At 42.0% G+C, this 10,117-nt stretch overlaps 2 protein-coding genes across 2 annotated transcripts in view; both read left to right on the forward strand.

Annotated features, from left to right (window-relative positions):
• LOC308302754 (WD repeat domain phosphoinositide-interacting protein 1-like) overlaps positions 1-10,117 on the forward strand; it is a 265,670-nt gene that overhangs the window by 162,059 nt on the left and 93,494 nt on the right. The window lies entirely within an intron of this gene.
• Positions 9,477-10,117, forward strand: part of bahcc1b (BAH domain and coiled-coil containing 1b) — a 119,603-nt gene continuing 118,962 nt past the window's right edge. The window contains 1 exon segment of the mRNA XM_080747459.1: positions 9,477-9,680. The gene's annotated coding sequence lies outside the window, so the exon portion shown is untranslated.

Consider the following 10,117-nt stretch of genomic DNA (forward strand, 5'->3'; position numbering starts at 1 on the left):
TGATTTTTTTTACCCCCTCTCTCGGCCCCTTTCGCATTCAAACGCCGTGTTATGAGCGCAGTTTTGTGCTCGGCGGAGTGTCGTTTATGTAGGTAGGTGTTTTTTCCCTCTACTTTACGAGTTATTTGCAACAGTGCAGTTTTTGTAAATAAAACAATTGCTGTATTTTCGAAAGAAAATATAGAAAATGTTTCTACGTTTCGTGTGCACTCTTAAATTGTTACTAAATGGGTTTTTTGTTGATATGTTGCTCTGTATTTTCTTATATGAAGTCAGTGCAACCGAAATGTTGCGCTGTGACTCCAGGACCATGCATTTGCCCGAGAAAATGAAAAAGCTGTATGTTTAGGTACACAAAAACAGACATTTTCTTCAAGCTTACATTTCTAACCGTGCTGACCTTTTATCCAAACACTATCATGGGAGAGAGAGAGATATCCTACACTTGAAAATGATTGTAGCCTTGTTTCAACGCTGTTGTTGCTTTTATCTCTCCTTGAATTTGAAATACATGCTTTCCCAGAAGGATGTTGAACTGAGCTGGTGCCCCACGTCAGTTACCATCACTCAGAAGACTGGCCAATAACCTTTATGGCTAATTTTGAATCCGTGCTGCTGCGAGGCCCTGTCGGAGAGAGCTCTTATACACCGCTTAAGAGTTTTGTATTTTAGGTTACACACTGAAACATTTGACATTGTGACCACCTATTAAGCTTAGTGTACTAAGTAATCACCCCATTCACTTGTCTTTAGGTTAGGGCTACTTTTAAGGCAATCTCATAACACGATAGTTTCCGTAAATATTACTGATTCCTGGCTTATGTAACTTTTGTCCCATCAAGCTAATTGGGTTACTATCACTATGGTTACTGGCCTATCCCATGTTTCATTTAGTAATTACATTGATATAGCCTGCCATTAAGTGTACTTGTCCCATATGTCTTATAGCAATATATTCTAGCTATGGTGCATACAATTCTTCTATTTTTGAGGGGATAAACGCAGAATGATAGAAACAATCTCGACTCAGATTTGTAGCGTTTTGGGCCACGTTAATCCATACTAAATCGCCATAACTTTGTCTTAAGATATTATGCATAATGTGTTATGACATGTTTTTGTCATGAAATAAGCATGCTTATAAGAATTATTGCAGATGGTGGTGAAAGAAGTCAGAGGTCTCGAAGATTAATGTAAACTCAATGCGTAATAGTTACTGATTATGGGTGAATTTGGGAATTGATTGGTCAGTTATCTGCTGATTCTTTAATGAGCAATTCAAGTGGGAATGTTTATCAATTAGGGCTTTTTGGGGCCATGCCATTTTAGCGACACGCGCACGCACGCACGCACGCACGCACGCACGCACACACACAGAGATAGAAGCATGGCTAACGTTAGGTTATTTTTATCCAAATATGTACAGAAACTTATAACTTTTTCGCGCGCCTATTTAGCCTATTCACACGGTAGGCTATTACAAGACAGTTACTAGCTCTTCACTGACACACCAAAACTCACAAACGCACGCGGACGCGCACACGACAACAACACTACTCTGAATTAGAAAGAGATGTGGGCTCTACACAAAAACAACGTTTTTGTAAAGTCTGTGCAAACAACATAACTTATTTCTGACTTGATTTTCTGAGTTAGAGACCGTGCTCGCTGTAAACTATTGATCCTCAGCGCAAATATTTACTCGAGGGAGCTTTTGAAAATGTGCTAATTACTTTTGATTCCCTGTTTAATTGTTGCAGCATGTTCGCAACATTTGAAACACCGTTTCACTTGTAAATTGTTTTATGCACAATTGCAGCATCGTGATTTGTCTTCACTCTTATTGAGGAGACACCTCTGTGTTGTTTCTCATGCAATGAAAATAACAAACCTTTCTAAGGCAATGTCTAAATATGAATGCACATTTTGTAGGCTATTGACAAAATACAATACAATATCTTCAGTAATATGATCTCTTCAGCCCAAAGGCTACACTGTTGTGTAACATTATAAGCAACCTTTACACCAATTACGTTTTCTTGGCCCCTGGTCTATTTTTTTTAATTCATGTTATTAGAAATTCTATAATATTAGTATTAGAACATTCATTGTTTGATCAATTGGATGCATCTGCTTCTGCAGAAACAAGTCAAATGATGTGCTTTGTGTGACAGACCAGTCTCTACACTAATACATTCCAGATATGCTTGCATATTATCGACATCCCTTATTCATATGAAGTGTCAAAATACGACCAGGTTAAGCTTTAAAATTACCATCGATGCTCAAGATCCCTCGTTGAGTTTATGCAGCCTATATCTATGCATTGAATATGTCATAGATAATAGTTTTTAGGCTTTGCTTTGTTTCACCGTGACGTCACGTATGACGTTAGGTCAATAGGTCAGGTTGGTCTTGTTCGTGGTCCATAGACATTTTAAGGATCCTGTGTTTGGACTAAACTAAACTAGGAACAACTTTGTCGTCTGTTTTCCCCCGATTTTCTGTGTTTTCTTGAGTTTCAGAAGAAGTTTAATACACGTCCTTTAAAATAGTCTGTATTTTAAAGGGCTATTTGTGATAGTGTTTAGGAATTACAGTATGCATATTTGTCTTTTGTGCTGCATGGACAAGTGATGTCTGTGTATATTTCCAGTTTTGTGTGTGTGCGCGTGGCTGCGTGCGCGCGCGTGCGTGCGTGCGTGCGTGTGTGTGTGTGTGTGTGTGTGTGTGTGTGTGTGTGTGTACGCGCTTGTGCAGCTGTTGTCATGGTTTATATGACGCACTATATAAAGTGAGAAATCTTAGGGGTAGTTTCCCTCCCTATAGCTCAGTAAAGCCTCATTACAGAAAAGCAACACTTGTGCTTACATTCTCTGGGAAGTTCAAGCGAATGCATGTTGACACAGAAGCGGCACTGGGCTCGAGATGGTCCGTCACACGTCAGGCGCACGATATGTAATCCCATTATTTACGTCTATAATATCAACATTTTTGCTGTACACAAGCCTGGGTTTAGGTCCCCATTCCTTTGCCCAATCCTTGATTTATAAAGATTTGATGACTATAGGCGTGTGGAGTGGACTGTGCGCTGTGTGCATGTGGACACAAACTGAAGATTAAAATGGAGATAATTAGAACCTCTGTCGTGTCCTGGAGCCTGGCTGGTGGTCAACTTCTGAACAGGATGACACTTTAATCTCCGTTTTCACCATCTTTTTTTCATATTCATGCATCTAATAGGCCACATGCTCACGAGGTGTTGTGAACATGTAGATCAGCTATTTTCACAATGTCTGCCTCTAATATTTGACAATTGCCAAATGTTTAATATGTCACTTTAGAGGTACTATTAAAAAGTTCTTAAATTGTAATTTTAGAAATGTGCAGATACCCTCACTTAAACTTTGTGTTGGTTTGTTTACTGTTGAGTGAGAAAACAATGTTACACATTAAGCTAATCATCTGGGACCCCCAAAATAATTTGGGGTCCCGACCCACAGGTTGAGAACCACTGAATTAGGGGTGACCAAATAGGCCACAAATAGCAAATGTATCAATTATCAAAGAACATCAACAAACAAGCCGTGCACGACCACTCGTGGCAGCATCCGAAAGCAGGGCATAGGCCTACGATGAACCAAGAAGAAGTTGAGTGGTCGCAAAAACAACGTGACCTTTTTCTTCTCTGTGTGTGCAAGAGAGATGCTATTTTCTGCTCATCGTGATAGATAGAGCTCGCAACGGGTCATCATCGTCGAGGTGCGTGGACATGAAAAATGCAGCGGAACTGTGGGTCATGGTATCAGAGGCGTCAATTTGGGTATATGGCAAGGTATACCCTGCCATGTTGCCAAGGTATATGGCAACATGACTGGTGTCTTGCACAAATGTTGCATACCTTAGCTTTTGCTGAACTGACGCCACTGCATGGTATCGGCGTTCAAAACGACTCCAAAAGGACTTTAATGTATGAGAGTCCACTCCACACACACCACCAAAACAAAAACATATATAGACCTACACTTGAAATTTCACATTAAGCATGCATCAGAATAAATAAGCAACAAAATAATATTTTACTCAATGGGCTATATAGAGGTCAGCCTATATTGGTTTAGATCTGCTATTTTCACAATAGAACCTTGATATACAAAATATAATGCTTCAACTCTGAGTGCTCGTCAGGGTCGGGGGGTCCCCAGTTAAAATGATTATTTTGGGGGTCGCTGCCTGAAAAGGTTGAGAACCACTGCCCTAATTCATAACCACGTTCATCTGGCACCTTTGGGGAGGTTTCCATTCAGCGCCATATAGGCTCCACGCACAAACCTGCTTAGCTTTTCAAGTATAGCGTATTTGTTATTACACAAGTAGCCTACACAACGTAGCTAATAAAGCGAGCCTTGACCAGGTAACCCCATAGTCCACAGTAGTTCTAATAGGTTGTGTGCTCTCTTAGGGGAGGGGGAGGGGGGCTACCTTTAAGATTGTTTAGGCGTCTCCCCGGTGAACGGCTCTATTTGGAATTCTCCATCATTAAGGGGGATATCAGAAATATTTGGTGAGAACAGAATTGTTGGCCTCTATGGAGGGCCTCCCGTGGAGACGGCTCTCCATTTGGACCTCATTTAAAAAAAGAAAAAGAAAACGTCGACTGAGAATTGTGCTGGGTGGAAATGTGGATCTATTTAGAAAAGACATAAGTTTATTCAGCTATATGGGCTATTACACCCCCCCCAAAAAAGCCTCTGCATCTACGTGACACTTCTTATTTATTTAGAATATCGGCCCCGCACGCGGACACGTGCGCACACGCCACAAGCACGCTCCCCCCTTTTTTTTGCTCGGTAGCCTAGAGACCGCCTCGAGCGGCCGAGCTTGTTTCTCTGTTGCTCTCGTGTATATGGAGTCCGCTGGTCACGGCGAAAACGCAGCGGAAATGAGAAGTCCAGGCTCTCTCTCTCTCTCTCTCTCTCTCTCTCTCTCTCTCTCTCTCTCTCTCTCTCTCTCTCTCTCTCCAGTGTGGAAAGTAACTAGGTAAATTTACTTAAAGTACACTTTTACTTTACTGGAGTATTTCCAATTTCCAATACTTTCACTGCACTACATCTCGGTTCTATGTAGGCTACTTTTACCCCTCTACATTTAGGACTATTAGGCCTACTTGAAAACTTTAGTTAGGCCTACCAGTTACTTTACAGTAGTAGTCTACATATTTAGATTATTATCACAAAAATACATTAACCACTTCAGTTAGCCATATATGCCTATAGAACTACTATATTTCGTCCATTTGAAAATATCCGGTCTACAAGTTCACAAATCACAATGCATGCATTTTCATAAGATTTTTATACATTTTGAACATGTGAAATGGGACATTCTGCACATGAATGACTAGACGACCTATAGGCCTATGCTACTTTTAAGTAGTAGGTCTACATTTTTGATTACTTTTACTTGTAACCGAGTATTTATTGCAGTAGGCTATTGATACTTTTACTTGTGATATGAGAGAGGGGGGCTCTCTCTCTCTCTCTCTCTCTCTCTCTCTCTCTCTCTCTCTCTCTCTCTCTCTCTCTCTCTCTCTCTCTCTCGCTCGTCTCTCTCTCTGCCTTTCCTTTCCTACATAGGCCTACATAAATACATGCCTTTAAAAAAAAGCAAGCAAGCAAAGCGGGCCGCTTTAGTAGTTTGGGTGTGAGAGTGGAAGAGGGGAGGGGAGGGGAGAGGAAGGAGGAAAGTGTCAGTCAGGAACGCTTCATTGCTCGAGGACAATCCTCGCGCAGGACCGGTCTGTTTCAAGAGCAATCAGTCAATCCGCATTAATTATCCGCGCGCCCCCACCGTATAGGGTAGCTCGCGCTGGCACACGGACGAGAGAGACGGTGTGTGTGTGTGTGTGTGTGTGTGTGTGTGTGTGTGCGCGCGCGCGCGCGCGTGCTATGATTGCTATCCTCTCCACCCGCGCGCACGTACCCAGCCCCCACCTTTTAAGTGAAAAAAGAACCAATAAAAATCAAGCCGTAAAAGGCTTTTCCTTGTCACTAAATAAATTAAATGCAGATTTCTGTTTTAAGTGCGGGACCCCTTTTTGTGAGCTGCGGAACAGAATTCTTTATTGTCCCTATATGTCGTTAGTTTAAAGACAACAGCGCTGGGGTTTTGGAACTGGTGGCTGCAATGGGCACTGATTTCTTTGGGAATAAAAATCATTTTTATTTTATTTTATTATAGGCTACAGGTTACGTAGGGTAGGCTATATGTATCACTATTCTCAACATATCGACGTTGTTGGGTGAAACCTTGTATGTCCAAAACCGTTTGTTTTGTATTTATCATTTTTTTTAAATGATTTAGTGATTTACAAACTAGTGATTAAACAGCCGATCTACAAGCACACAACGCCTCGCACCGCGAGGCATTGTGTGCTTGTAGATCAGCTGAAAAATTGGAGATACGAGGTTTCTGCTCGACAGTGACAATATGTATAGGCTGTGTCTATATTTTTGATTGAAACTGAGCTTGTAGGGCCGTGCCTTAATGTGGTTATACTGTGTTTCACTAGTCTTTAGGTTTATTTTTATCGTCTTAATGGACGCTAATGCAGAAATGATAATTCAGGCATGTCATAAAGGCTGGCTGAACATTTCGGGGGCTAACACATTAGAATATCGACTTTGAAGAATAGCGGGAGCCTGTCCGCGGAATATAGATGACCAGATTTGGGATTTTTTTTTTTACACTAATAATAGTGTGTGTGTGTGTGTGTGTGTGTGTGTGTGTGTGTGTGTGTGTGTGTGTGTGTGTGTGTGTGTGTGTGTGTGTGTGTGTGTGTGTGTGTGTGTGTGTGTGCGCGCGCGCCCGTGTGGACACGTGGTGGCTCAAGTCCATTGGGGCATCAAGGCAGAGGTTTGGAATGTAGGCTCCCACAATGTAAATGAGGATGGGGTATATGGAGGCCTATAACGATTATCTAATTACGCAACGCGATAAGTCTTTCCTCTTCTGCATTATTTGATTTGAATTATATTTATTAATTAATTCCACTGTAGGGACGAAAGCCCCATTTCCCTTCTTCCCCACAGCATGCAGGCAATATTGGGAGAGTGGACTACCTTTTCTGCAGATCTCCATTGTCCATGCGTTGGGTTTGTTATGAGGCAGAGGAGAGAGAACCACCACTGTCTTGGTTTTGTAAAGGCACATTAATTGGAAAAACTAGGCTACAGATGGTTCCTTTATGACTGGGTGTCCTTGCAGGTTCATTTGATGCGAGCTCTGGTCACCTCCAGTAAATAAGGATATAATACCAAGTTGTCACATGCCGTGAAGGTGTGATTTTTCTTTCTTTTTTGTATTGATTTGGCTTCTTTCAATTTTTTTAAGGGTTTATAAAGGAGAGAGTTTTGAAACATGGTGTGGTGGAAATGACGTATAAAGTCTCCAGTTTTTATGTATTTACTTTTTTGGTTATTTGCTAAAATATCTAAATTCGGGATATATTTATCTTTGGGCATGTAACATTGATTTATAGAGCAGCGTAATACGCATATAATAGGCCTACGTCTTTCTGACCAATCGTTGTAATTGTAAAACCCCTTTATTTTATGCATAAAATCCAGAAAACAAACTATAGGCCTAGGCTTGTTTTGTGATAATCCAATTAATAGTGTAAATCGGCTACCATTTGCGCGTAAAAGCGGAACTGTCCACTTTACTTAGGCATAATTATTGAATATTTGGCAATACAATCTTAAATGAGGGAACGTTGCGTTGTATAGCGGTGCAGCAAAATCTATTAACACCATTGTGCAGTCATTGACTCATTGTGCTTCACACAGTAGGTCCTATAACAACATGTACAGGTATATATGTAACGTTGTGTTCATGAACAGTCCTATATGGCTCTTATTCTGTTCTCTCCTTTGTGGACAAAGTTTTTTCGGTCCGAGTTGTGTGTGTGTGTGTGTGTGTGGGGGGGGGGGGGGCTCCATTACTGCAACGTAATAGTTATTTTCCGGTTCTTGTTGCCGCGTTCTCTTCCATTTTACTTACTACGGCGCTGTTATTGCGCCGCATTAATCCGCGAATCTAGCCTCTACATTTAATACAACGTGTAATTTCCCCCTTTTTAACGTATTCCCTTTGATTTAGTCACTCTTGACTCTCCTTTTGCTCTGGGGCCAACGGGGTTCGCCGCGGGGGCGCCTTGAAACAGCCCCTCCTTATCTTCTTTCATCGTTCAACCCGGGGCCGCCTTGAAACCGCAGGGCCAGTAATTGCTTTTTTCAGGCAGCCCAGTGCGGACTGGCCAGCAGCCAATCAGAGCCTTGTTTACACTCTGTGATTGACAGCACTCTGGCGGCGTGCCAACCAATCAGAGGCTTCACAAAGCCGAAGCCCGGGGTTTTAACTCTTTGCTTCTCCATGTATAAACAAACTGGATGGGAATATTAGCCTATAGCTCATATATTTCGACACGAAACGCACGAGCCCGGCATTCTTCCGCTTTTAATTGACTAAATTAGTGAACCATGTGCAAGACTAACCCAGAGGACACATACCTTCAAATTATGCCGTGATTTGAAAGCTTTACCCCAAGTGTGTGACACTGGGTGTGTGTGTGTGTGTGTGTGTGTGTGTGTGTGTGTGTGTGTGTGTGTGTGTGTGTGTGTGTGTGTGTGTGTGTGTGTGTGTGTGTACCTCACTCACACAAAAAATAGGCCTAAACATTGTCATTTTTCTCTCATTTTACAGGTCATCTGTTGATTTAAAATTGTAGAGAGAGACATAGCATACAACTGTGAAAAATATCTAGTCAACGCGATCATAGAGCCTAGTCTTTATTAGTTTTGCTACACTATTATCATCAGCGATGATAATTATAGTGTAGCAAAACTAATAAAGATTGATTCATCACAGACCACAAACTAATCTAAATATGTTCGCGTAAATGTGCTCCAGCAAAAAAAAAGCCAACATATCGGCATAGCAATATTCATTCATACCACATTTAGTTATTTCCACGCTTTTGCAGCTCAAATTGCAGTCGGATCACAAAAAATATTCTGTTTACTCCGCAGTGATCAAAAGACCCCAGTATTCGCTTTCTCTCTCATATGGCAGAGAGCAGCGGTGAGCGCTGCTTGCAGAGAGCTGGTGCTCTCGCTCTGCCTGTCTCCTCGCATTTGCGTGCTGCACGCTGCGGGGCCGCGCAGGGCTCCGAATCAAACGCCCGCCGTTTTGTTTCGCCATTCCAGCCGCCTCCGCCCATTGGCTCGGAAGCGACGGCCAATGGGATGCTCTGTTTACCGTGGGGCGCGCCTCGCGGGCACGCTCTACATTGTAGTCGTCCCCCCCCCCTCAAACCAATGGGCGAGCGCGTTCCCCTCGCCGTCCCTCCTCTCGTGCCGTTGAGTAGCAGCAGCGGATACGAGGAGAGGGGGAGAGTTTGTGTGGATGTGCGAGCCTCGATTCACTAGAAGCCCTGAACTTCTACGGCGCGCACTCTCCCATACCTCAACTGCACACACACTACAATCTGCAGCAGCATAGGATGTAATCATTTCCACATGCCGAGCCTTTTCAAGCCGGGGTTTTTTGATTTTGTATTTTTTTTGTACTTTTTCTTTTTTTCGCCAATCATTAATTGTTATGCAAGGAATAACTTCCCAGTAAGTAGCTAATTCACCTTTGTACGTTTTGGATGTGTTTGGTTGTATTTTGTGTGTGTGTAGCCTTTGCACTAAATTGTGATTAGTGTTGACTGCCGGTGTCGGTGATGATACTAGACATGTCATATTTCCTTTAAATATGGCGAATTTATTTTCCCCAAATATCACCATGCATGTTATATAGCGTGGTGTCTTTAGAAAATATAGCATAATTAGCAGTTCTAAGCTGATATCTGTAGGATACTGTACCCCATAGAATAGGCCTATTAAGTAGCTACCATATCTTATTGTCAATAAAATGTAAATTATAATGGAGCCAGTCCTCTATATATCTGTTCTTCTGAGGCTAGTTGAGTTTAACGTTGTAGCCTATATAGGTCTATTTATTTTTGAGGAGGTTTAGGAAACCAAGCACTCTATACAAATGTCCTTCTTCG

Source organism: Nannobrachium achirus (assembly GCF_963921795.1).
Source record: "Nannobrachium achirus genome assembly, chromosome: 18".
Lineage (NCBI taxonomy): Eukaryota > Metazoa > Chordata > Actinopteri > Myctophiformes > Myctophidae > Nannobrachium > Nannobrachium achirus.